The 14,957-nt window shown below is 37.5% G+C and overlaps 1 protein-coding gene across 5 annotated transcripts in view; it reads left to right on the plus strand.

The window, feature by feature from the left end:
• The window catches only part of NKAIN2 (sodium/potassium transporting ATPase interacting 2), a gene marked incomplete at its 3' end in the record, with an annotated part of 443,436 nt that overhangs the window by 347,123 nt on the left and 81,356 nt on the right, over positions 1-14,957 (plus strand). The gene's annotated exons all lie outside the window — the stretch shown is intronic.

Below are 14,957 nucleotides of genomic sequence, written 5' to 3' on the forward strand. Positions count from 1 at the left end.
CAACATTTGCGTATTACTACAAAATTAGCACCAAAATGAATGCAACCCACTAGACAGTTAATTGACACCTGCCAAATATGTGAGGAGCTCTCTCCTGCCAAGCTTTGTGGTCTATCTGTGCAATCCTATGTTGGTTTATTCAGTTTTACTTGAGCTCATGAACTTGGTGCCTAGTAAATGTGTAAATAATGTAGCATGGATGGCATAGCAGTTGTGTGCCCAACAGTAATAGCAAATACCAACTGTGGGAGGGGTTATACTGGAATCCAATGAAGAGCTTGTCTCTGCCTTGCTATTCATATGTGGACCCAGTAGAATCAGTCAACATAGTGTATTAGAAAGATTTCCTTCAGTCTTTTTTATTTGCATCTAGTGTTTCTATCATCTCTGTTTCTGCAGATAGGAGATACCTAAATGAAGTAATCCACATATATGTCCTTCAGTTCTAATATACCAAATTTCCCCTAGTTACTTTCTTTGGTTTAGAATGACCACAAATCATTCTTGGTTTGGTGGTACAGTTCACTTGGTTCAAAATGATGGATTCTTCTTTCTTTCTTTCTTTGGCTCCTCTGTTTGACCAAAACAAATGTCTGAGGTATGAGCTGGTTTGGTGATAAAAGTATATTAACTCATGTTGCTCTATACATTAAAATGTCCTCATTCACTTAATGGCTATTGATTTTGCCCGCCTGTTTCAAAGTCACCATTTCATTTTCAAATCCCTTGAGTTAACAAATATTATTCCATCAAAATAAAATAATCTTAGTTGCAATATCTTCACTACACATTTCAAGTCCTGAACAATAGCCTTATAAAATGTTGACAAAGTAAAAAATTATTTTAAAAACCATCATTGTATGACATTTTCTTGTTGGCATCTACCTGTCTTGGGAGACAATGAAGGAGTGTGCCTTTGGGGGGTGAAGTCAAGCTGTTGGAAGGTTACAGCGCCTGCTGTGACTGTAGAGACTTGATGCAGGAGAGACATGTTTTGTTGCAGCTGGGGCAGATGAAGGCATCCGGTTGTGGTGGTGCAGATGCACCATGGCATTTCTTTCCCCAGTGGTCATTCCTCCTCTGGTCACGGTTATGGGTTCATGACCTGTCTGTCTCCAGGCACTGCGGTCATCTGCAAGCAGTTGATGTTGCCAGCCTTCATGTCACGTTTGCAGAGAATGCCTGTGTTTTGGTTTGCATATTGTTTCTTAAACTGCAAATTAGGTAGGTTTGTCTGCAAATGCAAGCCAAATTGAATCCCCCCCCACACACACACACTACTATCTATATCCTTACAATAGCATGCAGCAGTTGTAGGATGAGCAAGTAGAGGATTAAAACATTTACTCACTTTGTCCGTGTTTGTTTGCCTGTTGTGTGATTTGTACTATTTTTTCACATTCTTACCAATAATTTCTGGGCCAAACAGCAGGAATTTTCATCCACTGTTGGGTTACCACTCTCCTGCACTGCAACAGTAGTGTTTTGGCTGGGTGGATTATACAAATGTATGGCAGATGGGCATAGGTCACAAACATATATAATTTTGTATCCTTCACTCCAAGTGATTTATTTTATGTTAAAATAAGACGAGCCACCTAATATTTGCAAAGCGCAATCTATTGTCGTTATAAATCAGAGATTTATCATTGACTCTAGTAGGAAGAAAATCACACCTACAAACTGTTTTTACACAGAAATAATAATAATAATAATAATAATAATAATTATTATTATTATTATTATTATTATTATTATTATTATTACTGCCCTTCATCTGAGGATCACAGGGCAGCTTACAGTGTGTGTGTGTGTGTGTGTGTGTGTGTGTGTGTGTGTTTCTATATTTTGTATATTTTTCAACGTTATCCTTTTGTAGGAAAACAAAAATCATTTTTGTGGGAATTATTTCCAGTTTACCATTCACTTCTACCAGACTAAAGGGATGAGGGTGAATGAAAACTGCAAAGGGCCCAGTGGCTGTGTATAGGGATGGATGGATCTGTCAATTCCAGTTTCTCTCATTGTTCCCGCCTTGATTTTAGTTTGCCACATGGCTGCCTTGGAGGCATGGCATAACACAAAGTGGCTGCCGGATCTAAAAGGGCAGAAAAGGAAACAGGACCACAAAATGGAGCAGATATGCCCCTCATCAACTCCATCCCACCACCAGTGGGGGGGGAAGGGCACTTATATCAGGCGCCGCCACTGTTGCTCACAGTTGAAAAGCACTTTACACCTCTGTTCAGTTCTTGGTGTCCAGTCCTGCCATCCAATGAAATGTGGGCATTTATAAAGGTGTGTGTTTAATGTAGGAAACACAGCCACTGCAAATAGGAACTGAGCAGGAAGAGTGAACATTCTCTCGTACACTGTGAATTTTGGAGAGGATATTTATTGAGACCTTTCACGGGTGCCATAGTAGGTTCTCCTGGGCACACTGGCACCCATGGGCACTGTGTTGGAAACCTTGTCCTAATATGTGTATTTTTGTACACATTGTTTGGTTTGAGAACTGCATCACAAAATTCACAGAATTTGAATTCTGAAGGATGGCTGCATTTCTGTTTGTATATTGTTTCAGGGAGCGTGAAAATTAAAATGCAAACCAAATCAAATTCCCGATCCACCCGTAGCTGTGACAGATGGATGTTATGTGCAGCTTGTGTACTGAACTCCACTGGCTCCCTTTTCGTGCTACAGGTCTCTGTCATACTAGGCATCCAGTGTGTACACACACTCCCTACAGGGGATAAAATAAGCAAAAGATAATTCAGTCAGTAGAGCATGAGACTTTTAATCTCAAGGTCGTGAGTTCGAGCCCCACATTGGGGAAAAGATTCCTGCAATGCAGGAGGTTGGGCCCTTGTGGCCCCTTCCAGTTCCATGATTCTATTTGCGAACAACAGTCCTAAGTTGCACTAATTGAACCAAAGAAAAATTATTTATCAGCTGCCCTTCAGGTGCTCCCTCTTCTCTAAATGCAAATGTAAATAAATGTGCTACATATGCTACTAAGCATAATTCAACAGCACTATAACAGAAAAAATGAGCAAAAGTCCTTCCTTCATATACTGTAAATACATCATCACTAACAACTTAAATACAACCAACTACAATAATTTATATAAAGGCTGGCCATTTCCATATTGATCCTGCTGAAAGCCTTCCTATATAACATGCTATGTATTGACCACAATTTCTCTTTGCTTGCACTGAAACTAACGTAATACACTGCAAGAATTATCATGGTACCATTACTAACTTTCCTTTCTGTTTAAAAAACAAATCCCGTAATCAAGTTAGCTATTCTAGAGCTTTACAGTAAGTGCTTGCCTTTCAGGACAGCATAATTAATTTTAGGGCTGAGATGAGTATTTGGGACCTTGTAGTTTCGGTGTGCAAAGGGGGCCTAATATGTTTCTCCAAAGTCCTGCAAAAATTCAGATTGTTACTGTAAAAGGATCAAGCATCTGCAACCTCAGGGCCATTTTTGCCCTTATTCTGAATTACCTTTGTTTGCCTTTGAATATTACCACCAAGCAAAATCTTATTGTGATGACGTTACCATAACTAGAAGGACAGTTTTCAAACAAAAAGCAGCAGCTGATTGGAGCTGCAAAGAGGTCAGCCATTGGGATGGTGCTGGTTGAATGTAAGCGTTGCAGCAGTGTGGGCTGCATAGGTTATGCGCTGAAGATACACTTTTTCACCACCTTTTGTACTTCTCCTCCTGAAAAGTCATTCAAACGTACTCACACTATGCATTTAAGGTGCACTTATGGCACATTCAAAGCACATGACTTCACCCCAAGAATTCTGGGAAGCGTGGCGTGTTAAAGGTGCTGGGAATTGTAGCCCTGTGAGGCATTAACCAGCAGCATGACCAGGCCCAAAGGCAGACTGCAGTGGATCCAAGTAATATCTTCAGAAGGACACAGATTCTCAGTTCAGAATCATTACCTTATGTTCACACTTGCAGAGAAATTTATAGAAAACCTTGTGGTTTCTATGAATCCTAGTTTCAAAACAAGTAGTTTTTAAAATGCAGGTTATGCAACTCTAAGATCAGCAAGACAGTTCAACCAAATAAAACAGGGCAAGCAATGTGACACTGAATGTGCTTTAACAAACAGCTGTTTACTGATTGTGGCAGATGTTATGGGCATTGTCATATGGATCCATTCATTATAGGCTAAATGGTGGAGTGGTCAGTGTTTCCTTGTAGTGGTGGGATCCTATTTAGATCTAGGTCCCTTCCAGCTCTTTGATTCTAGGACTTTGATCACTGCTGGCACTTCTGAGCACTGGTTCAGATCAGAACGAAAAGCTATGGCTACAGTTTTAAGCAAGGGCACAATTTCCCCCACAAACTAAGGAGCCAATTCGGTTTGTAGAGCCGGTGGGGAAAGAGGAAGAAATGTGACCTGAAGTCAAATGCAGCTTGCCAGTAAAATGAGAGATAGCCTATTCTTTTTTCTCAGGTCTAAACAAGAAGTTCCAAGGCTCAGATTTATTAGTCCCTAACTTTGGGACCTTTCCTCCAATCTCTGGTTGGGATTGGGCACTAAAGTAGAAGTGAAGACAGCCACATATGGCTGGCTGGAAGACAAACTTGCTTCCTTCCCTCTTTAGTGTCCCAGCCACGAAGGGCATGCTCTTAGTTATGAACAGTGCCTAGATTTGGTTTGGTTTTTGCAACCCTGTTTGACTAGGTATTGCTCCCATTTCATTGCATTGTGTCTTTTGCTCTGAATATTTTGCTGTATGCAAATGAGAAAAGAGTCAGATTTGTCAAAACTTCAGCTCCAGTGCCTGAACCACTTAAAATCAAGTTTATGATGAATGTCAGTATGGTTACTTTCTGTTAACCCTTCTCAGAACATCCAAAGACCTCTAGCACCCAGATGGTGGGAGTGGGGGCAGGGTGGGTGTGACAATTGTAGATTTCTCTTTCGCTAGAAGAAATTTTCATTATACTTCTGTCAATCAAACACTGCAAGAGGTTTTCAAACAGCAGGTGCTATCTATATATCCTTGGCTCACATCCTGCTGAAATGAGTGGCTTTCATGCCAACTTTTATAAGGAACATGTACATATTACATATCTGCAGCTTACAAGTGAACGTTCATCTTGAAGAATTTTCTTACAATGTATTGAAGAGAACCCACCAAGGCTTTCTATGAATCAACAGACTGGCAATAATTTGTCATGTTAAATGAACCAAGACCTTTTGTAATCAAGTTTGGGCTCACTGGGCATGGTGGAGAAAAAGAACCTTATTTGATTAAGATGGAGCTCTTAGCTAGGTCAATACAATTCTTTTATTATTATTATTTTTTAAAGCAGAACTATTGATTCTAACTGATATAGATAGGTGCCATAGAAACACTAGTCCTTAAGTCACGAACGAGTGAAATTAGTAGAAGGGAAGAAGCGTATGAGCCACCCCCCACTGATAATGTAATAACACCATCATGTCTTATTAGCAAAGAAGTGACCAGCTTTAGGCTGCTGTGACATTGCCTCAGAGCATGGTATATTCCTGAGAGTCTGCTTCACAGTAATATTAAGGAACACCTCATTAGGGGTGGAAGTACTGAAAAAGAAGCTTCTTTTTTACCTAGCCACATTAATGTATTGTTTATCAGGTCTGATTTACCTAGTCACCACAAGCCCTTCCTTTTTAAAGGGAATTTCATATACAAAACCTGCCCTTGATCTTTTACAAAGAATTTTTATTTTAAATTGGGTTTGATGGAAACTATATAGAATAATTCAACACTTTTGTCAGCTTTGCAATGAATTCCATGCCTTGGGCTCAGGGAGACTAATCCTGGACTGTTATCATTTTATCTTGCAGTTCATCATTACTATAATGTACTTGCCAAATGACTTTCATGATGATGGATTGGCTGTATTAGGAAGGAGGGCATTTATATTGCAAGGGCCCTTGGGAAAGTACAGAATGGTGCCTTGCACCCACCTATAGAAACTCAGTGAGGGCTTCACTTCACTTAGTTGTGCTTCCCATGTACTTCCCATTACCTCCAGCAACCAGAGAAGGAACCTGGCATCTTTACACAGTTCAAGAAAAGTATAATAATAATAATAATAATAATAATAATAATAATGCAAGTGCACCTGCTTTTTGTGCTTCTTGGATAATATATGAATAGTGAAATCACACTTATTGAGATGTGCTAGTTCCCCATCAACTCATTACTATGAATGTCTCCAAATGTGGGTGCACAAATCACTAGGATATCAATTTTGCATACTTCCGGTGTAATGTGCAAAGCTGTCCCTTGCTGTGCGTGTTTATGAATGAAAACGCTGCATGTATTATATAGAGGCAGGTTTGGGGTAGAGTGAATGGTAGAGAGCAAAAATAATTATGGTTCTCATATTACTTTCTCTGAGAGATGCCTTTATTAAGCCCAAGTGCAGATTCTGTGGATAGCAGCTAATGGATTAAAAACTGTGGAAGTTTAAGATGCAATTAGAAAACCACTTACTATGGAGCAGTCCCAAAGGCATTCCACAATAAGTAGTTTTGGTAATGGTGAGAGTAAATAATCAGCTCCTGACTATGTGGTTTCAGGACTGCAGTGTAAGTGGGAATAAGAATTGCAAAGTTGGAGCCTCAAACATAATGAAATACCTTGTGGTAGTCTTTGCTTTCGCTTTTGGCTTCTTACCAAATAATATGGGCCACTCCTTTGTAGATATGTGTATTAGAAAGAGGCACAGTGAACCAGGATAGGCTGTTGGACCAGGGTTCAAACACCAACTCAGCCATGAAGTTCACTAGATAACATTGGGCCATTTCACTGTCTCTCAGCCCTACCTGCTTCACAGGGCTAGTGTGATAGTAAAAGTAGCACAGGGGCAAGGAAGCCTATGCTTTTTTATTCTCTCTTTCCCAATCTAGTTCCCCTGGGAGGGAGGGAATCTCAGGGCGGTCAGTACTGAAGGATTAGGTAGGAAAGCTGCTGAGGGAAAAGGAAATTGCCCCAAATGATACAGAAATACCTTGCACAGGCAGAACTTGCCTCTTCTCCAGCAGTCTCCCCTTTTCTCAAGAGTGCCCCCCAAATGTCCAGAGAGCTTTTTCAGAGGATACATATAGCTAAAGGCAGGAGTGGGTGAGAAAGTCTCCTTGCATGATCTTCCTTCCAGTTGCACTACTTGGGATGCAAACTTTATGGGGCATAGAGTATGTCGCGCCCTTTGGGCATGATTTTGATTTTTCTCTCCCTGAAAAGTAAGAAAAATAATAACTTAGTGGTGCAGTCAGAAGTGGCTAGCCTGGGGGTACGGAACTGCAACACTAGCTTCCCAGCATCAGGGTTATTATTAAATCTCTATACCCCCCTTCATCCAAAGATCACAGGGCATTTTATAATATAAGAGTTTCTGCAGCTTACTAGGTGAAGAAGTTGGGACACTAGGGGCACAACAGCAGAAACAATTTTGCACTGCACCACTTCCTGCTTCCTCAACCCTCTCCCAGGAAGTGGCAGTTCCATTGCTGCCAGGAAGCTAGTCTTGCCCCTCTGCTGTAACAGGTTAGCCATTTCTGAATGTAGTGATTAGAGCTCTAGATAAAGAGCAGGGAGACCAAGATCAAATACCCATACTGCAACGAAGTCACTGGTGACCTTAGGCAAGTCACTCTTTCAGCCTAATCTACATCCCAGGGCCATCTTGAGGCCCTTGGGGGGGGGGGAGGCAGGGTATAAATATTAAGTATTTAATTAATAACAGAGAGCTGTACCTTACAGTCACAAAAATATGCTGCTGAAAGGGGGGGGACCCATGGTGCGATTTGCTCTGACACCTAGGAGCAATCATCACATGAAACATGTAACGATAAAACAGTACCATGAGTTGCGGTACACCCATGACTGCAATGGGTGGTGGTGAGAATAAACTCACAGTGTGTTGCTGATCAATGCAGTGCACGGTCCTGTATGTTATGGCAGGATGGCAGTAAATTCATGGGATTGCTGATGGCTTTGCATGAAGTTCATGCCTCATTTCTACAAAAGGGGTTAGTTTGACTAACATCTATGAGAACCTTCGTCGTTTTTGTTATAGGCTCTCGGGACCTGTCTTAAAATTTAAAAAAAAAAAATGTTCTGCAGGCTTCAGTGAATTATCATCAGCTAGTTACTAGATTTTCATCTGGTCTGCACTGTAGCACTGGAGTCTGCCTTTTCTCATGTCACTCACTATGCCTTCTCGTGCAGGCATTCCTTCATTCTGCCTCTGCTGCTAGAAAGAGGCAGCGGCAGGCAGCTTGAAGTGAGCAGCTGTCCTCAAACAAAGAAGGTAGAAATGGAAGAAGGGCTGTCGAATCCATAACAATAAGCACATCATGACATAATTACAGTAAATCTCCAGAGTGATCTTTATGCACATAATGCCATATGTTTTCAGAAGAGGAGATGTGCCAGTGTGTGTATTATAGTGGAATGTAAGCATCTTTTAACAATATTCCTGGTAGTGCTGAATTGATTTTTTTTTTTTAATCCAGGAAAGTAGCGTATATGTGATGAGAGAACAAATCAGTTAAGTAAGCTGTAGGTAAAATTTTAATAATGATTTTTTTAAGGCTGAAGGGCATAAAAAGACAAGAGGAAATGATTGACAGACATAATAAATATTGTCCTGTACAGATCATCAATTTAACCCTTCTGAGCACTCATAAGTAATCATTTTTCTTGTACTTTTGTAATATCCTTTCATTAGGTTATGCCACTATGCTATAACAACAGTTATGGGAACAATTCTTTATCACTGGTATTTTCATTTCACAGATGAAGAACTTATTGTCACTCATCTAGATACTCTCAGTTCTTGTTTTTATTTGCATGTGGAATATTTACTGCAAAAGGCAGCACAAATTGAGTCCACTTTATTCTCATAAACACTGTATGTGAGAGTGACTCAAAATATTTTATCAGAATTTGAAGCTAGTTCACCCTGGTCCGAGTCCACAATATATCCTTAATGCCACTGTGTTGCAAATGCTTTGTCATAGAAAAGCTCAAAGTTTTCAGGCACGCAACAACTTTTGCAGCATAAATTCATTGGGTAGAAAGCATCCTTTATTGACAGGAAACTGTCAAGGTTATTCACATACAAAAACTGGATTGGGAGGAAACAAGGAATTTGTGCCAACTTTGGGGGAGAACCACCCCATATTCTAAGTCATGGAACCTGCTCAAAGCCATTCAGTGAATTCCTAATTGAAGGGGCATATTTGGATCTTCTATACCAGAGTGAGGAAACATTTTTTTTCTTGCCAAAAGCCACATTCCCTCAGAGATAATTTGTTTGGGGCTGTATGCTATTGGAGGCATTAATTTAAAAAGGGCATGATTGTTCGGCATCTTTGGGGTTTATTCTCTGTTTTTATCATTTCCACTGGATGCTTCAAGGTGGGGGGGCTGCATGCCAGCAGGAAGTGGAACCAAAAGTGGGTAGGGACCCCCTCTTTTCAGTCTCTTACTGCCACCCCATTCTCTCTCACTCTGTCACTTGCTCTCCCACTTCTTCCTACCTGGCATGCTGGGGGCAGGGGAATGTTCTTCCCAGAGGTCTGACTCATCGCATCCAAAGGGCTTCTACTTTTTCTTTCATCTATTTCAGATTTCCCATCTTCCCTCTTTCCTTCCCTCCTCCACTCTCCAAGCTTCCCATCTCCCTGCATGAAATTAGGTCAAGGGCTACATGTTGCCCTCAGTTCACTGGTTGGCCACCCATGCTTTATACATTGTTTGACCCAGGCTACAAATGCCAATTCAATGTCCTTCTAACAATACATATAATAGATGTTTCACTGTTCATTTTTTTCAATGTCTTTGACTTTGAGTCGGTTAACAGCATTTAATGCGCCTACATACAAAGCACTTGTCAATATATGCAATAGCTTGTGGTCCGTCAAAGATTAATAAACTGCACTCTCCATGCCTGCTTCAGGAAATAACTTAGTCTTCTGAAGATTCAAACAGGATGGTATTTTGTTTTTTGTTTTTAAATATGGGTGGAACAGCTTAAAAACCAATTGATATTTTCAGTATTAGCTGGTTAGACTACCCTGTTTTTCAGAAGATAAACAGCCTAATGTCCATTAGAAAGAAGCTGGCAGTGGACCTAAGTGGTAACAAATCACAGATCAGCCAGCTAAAGTTCAGTGACTCCAAAGGTTTACAAACTTCAGTTTTCAGGAATCAATGTTCTTTTTAGTTGGAGCGTTTATATTTGATATAGAGCTGTCCTAAATCAAGAGGCAACATCATTCCATCTCTTTTCCCTTATTCCAGAATTTTTAGAATCATGCTAGTCTGAAATGCATACATACAGTATTTGTTATACTGAACCATCACAATGTGAATGTTTTTTCTTATTTAAAACCAAGGTGCCAGACTTGCTGTTGGGTAGTATAAATCCTAAATGCTACAAGAGCCTATGATCCTACAAGCTTAGTGCATCTTAGATTTTCTACTCCTATTCTTCTTTGCCAATCTTTTTGCTTTCTTAAAATTCATGTTTCAGATTTCCTTGAATAATCATTTCCTGAAAAGCTGGGCATAGCTGTCTTTCCCAGTTGTCTGTGATAGCACATTAATTATTCTCACAAGAAAAAGTGTTTTGGCTTAACACAATTATTCCTATGTTTTCATCATGACGAAATGAAATAAATCCTGAGACTGAATCTGACATGACATTTTATTTTATTTTTTATTTTTTAAATTGTAATAGATAATTTTATTCAATACAAGTTAAAATACATACATAATCACAACAAAAGAAAATACAAAAGAGAAAAACAAATATATCTATCCAAGGAAAAGGAATTAGAGAATATTTTGTCCCTTTTCATATTTACAGTTATTTATACCTCTACAAAATGCTATTCATGATAACACAGTGAAATGAAATGTAAGATATCAGAATAAAGAAAAAGGGAACAAAAAGAGAATAAAAAAGTAAAAAAACAGGTCATATATGAAAATTTTTTTAAAGTAGATAAGTACTCACAATACATAGCCATTTCTCATCTATATTTACATTCAATTGTATAATTTCGTCTTGTCCTTATCTACCTTAAACAAATTGTTTCTTTTGAAAGAAAAAAGGAAAAAAAGAAAAAGAAAAAGAAAAAAAGAAAAAAACGACTTCCACCGTTTACCTCACACGTTTTTAATAATCCGTTCTTCAGAGCCTCTGTTCTTCATATTTTCCCTTTGGGTTTCCTTAATGTCTCACTTTGTATTTTTTTTATATTACGCACAAGATTATTCTAAACACAACCAGATTTTTGTAGTTGAGCCCTGGTTTTGTAAACAATCATTTAAACACTCCCATTGCTTCATAACCATAGTTTTGGATTTTCTCCTTATTATATCTGTCAATTTTGCTAATTCCAGGTACTCGCAAAGTTTCCCCAACCATTCTCTTTTTGTTGGGATGCTTTCCTCTTTCCAATAGCTAGCAATCAAAATTCTTGCCGCTGTTGTCGCATATAGAAATAAATTAATTTTCTCTTTGGGGATATCTTTATCTAAGATTCCTAATAAATATGCCTCTGCCTTTTTTTTATGTGATGTCCTTATCAATTTTTTTATTTCGTCATGGATCATGTCCCAAAAGATTTTAATCTTTGGGCAAGTCCACCACATGTGATATAATGTACCTTTTGTTCTGTTACATTTCCAACATTTGTCGTTGTTCCTTTTATTTATTTTTGACAATCTGTCAGGGGGTAGGTACCATCTGTGGTGCATTTTTCTGAAATTCTCCCTTAATAAATCACAAGCAGTAAAATTTATATTTTCCTCCCAAAAAGCTTTCCATCTTTCCAGATCTATCTCATATCCCAAATCGTGCTCCCATTTTAACATGTTTTCCCCTTTCGTCTCTTGTTCTAGGGTGGTTTTCATTAATAGTCTATACATTTTTGCAAGTATTTTTTGATTGCTCTGTAGTATTTCCTTTTCTAATTTTGAGGTTTTATTTTCAAATCCCCCCCTTTTATGTCTTTTTCATAAGTTGCTTTTAATTGATAATATTGTAACCAATTTATTCTAAATGTTTGTAATTGTTCGTAAGTTTTTAATTTAATATTTCCATCTGCTTCCTCTAATATTTCCTTATATGTTGGCCAAGTCTCTTTTACATTACTCTTTAATGTTGTAGTTGCTTCCACTGGCGAAACCCATTGGGGGGTTTTCTCAATAATTTTTCCTTTTGTTCTTTCCCAGACATCCAATAGAGCCTTTCTTACTATGTGGTTTGTAAATTTTTTGTGTTGTTCTTTTTTATCATAGAATAAGTAGCCGTGCCATCCATATATTTTGTCCCAGCCCTCTAATGTTAGGACTTCATTATCTTTTAATAATATCCATTTTTTTATCCAGCACCAACACGCTGCCTCAAAATACTTCCTTAAATCTGGCACTGCGAATCCTCCACTTTCTTTTGGGCCCATCATTACTTCTGATTTTATCCTTGCTTTTTCCCCCCTGCCATATAAAATTTGCAAGATCTCTTTGCCAGCTTATAAAATATTTAGTTCCTATTACAATTGGAATCGTTTGGAATAAAAATAGAATTTTGCGGAGTATCATCATTTTAATCATAGATATTCTTCCTCCTAATGATAGTTTTAATTTTCCCCATTTGTCCATACTTCCTTTAATTTCTTTCCATTTTTAATATAATTATCCTTAAATAAATTTGTATTTTTATTTGTAATCCATATCCTTAAGTAGTTCACTTTATTTTCTATTTTTAGTCCTGTTATTTCTTCTAATTCCTTTTTTCCTTTCTCGCCTATATTTTTAGTTATCAATTTCGATTTATTTTTGTTCAATTTGAATCCTGCTACTTCACCAAATTCTTTCATTCTTTCCAATGCTTTATTTATACTTCCTTTTGGTGTTTCAGTTGTAATGATCACATCGTCTGCAAATGCTCTTACTTTATAACACTGTGTCCCAAGACATATGCCCTTTATTTCTTCATCCTTTCTCAGAGCTATTAATAGAGTTTCTAATATTGTTATAAATAGGAGTGGGGATAAAGGACATCCCTGTCGCGTCCCTCTCTCAATGTCGAATTCTTCTGTAATTTCATTGTTTAGGATTAATTTAGCTGTTTGTTTTTTGTAGATTGCTTGAATTCCATTCATAAATCTTTTACCTAAATTTAAGCTTTCACATGTTTTGATCATAAATTTCCAAGAGACACTGTCAAATGCCTTTTCAGCGTCTACTAAAAGCATTGAAATTTCTTTACTTGGATTCATTTCGGCATATTCTATTAAGTCTATAATTATTCTAGTGTTGTCCTTTATTTGTCTGGCTGGTAAAAATCCTGCCTGATCTTTTTTAATTATCCTTTTTAGCAGAGTTTTCATTCTATTTGCAAGGACTCCAGTAAATATTTTATAGTCTATATTAAATAAAGATATTGGCCTGTAGTTTTTTATAAGTCTCAAATCTGTACCTTGCTTTGGGATAAGGGTTATTAATGCTTCCTGCCACGAGTTAGGTATTTCTCCTTTATCTAAAATTTCATTCATAATTAATTGCAATTTGGGTGTTATTATTTCCTCTAATTTTTTATAATATGTTACTGAGATTCCGTCTGGTCCAGGCGATTTTTCCCTCCTTCATATTTTTAATCACTTTTTTAATCTCTTCAAGTTCAATATTTGAATTTAATATTGCATATTCTTCTTCTTCTATATCTGGTCGTCTATTTTCTGATAGGTATTTTTGAATTTTCTTTTCCTCTTTTAATTCTACTTTATATAAATTTTTGTAATATTTTATAAAACTTTCTTTAATTTGTTTTGGGTCAATGATTTCCTTTTCTTCATCAATAATTCTATTTATTACTCTTTCTACCTGTCTTTCTTTGATAAACCATGCCAGCATCCTACCAGGTTTATTTGCCTGTTCAAAATATCTTTGTTTCGTCCATATAATTTTTTTCTCTACTTCCCTATTTATTAAATTTGATAGGTGGGCTTGTAAATTCTTTATTTGTTGGTGGATATCTTCATTCTTTGGGTTTTTCACTAGGTCTTTTTCTTTCTCTCTTATTTGTTTATTTATTTCCATAATATTATTATCTTTATTTCTCCTTATCTTTCCCATTTGTTGTATTACAAACCCTCTCATATAGGCTTTGCTCGTTTCCCAAATCATTTTTTTATCCGTATCCTGATTTTCATTTATTTCATAAAATTCTTTCAATATTTCCTTTGCCCTTTTAACCCTTTGATCGTCTCTCCATACCTCCTCGTTCATTCTCCACCTTCCCTTAGTATGATTTTGAAATTTCATTATTACCGATACCGGATTATGATCTGATATTGATCTGTTTAGTATTTCTGCTTTTTCTAAACTTAACATCAGCTTTTTTGTTAGCCATATTGCGTCGATTCGTCCCCCAGATTTTTTTGCCTCCAAGTAATGGGTTATATCTTTAACAATTGGGTTTTTTGTTCTCCAGGCATCATATAAATTAAAATTCTCAATTAAGTGGAAAAAGGAGAGTGGTAATCTACCTGAACTTGATATTTTATCTCTTTGCGTTCTGTCCATTTCTATCGATGTTACTCCATTAAAATCTCCCATAATTACTATATTTTCATCCACATAATCCCATAATCTCTCATCCAACTTTCTAAAAAATTCATCCTTTTTGCTATTCGGAGCATATATTCCTACCACTATGATTTTTCCTTCTTTTGTTTGTATTTCTACCCCAAGTACTCTACCTTCATCATCTTGGAATAACATTTGGGATTTCAACATTGTATTTACATAGATGACCACTCCCCTCTTTCTTTCCATTGCAGATGCTATATATTCCTGTCCTAGTCTCGTATTTTTTAACACCCTTACATGAGTTTTGGATATATGTGTTTCTT

This window comes from Podarcis pityusensis (assembly GCF_964106645.2).
Source record: "Podarcis pityusensis genome assembly, chromosome: 3".
In the NCBI taxonomy this organism is placed as follows: Eukaryota; Metazoa; Chordata; class Lepidosauria; order Squamata; family Lacertidae; genus Podarcis; species Podarcis pityusensis.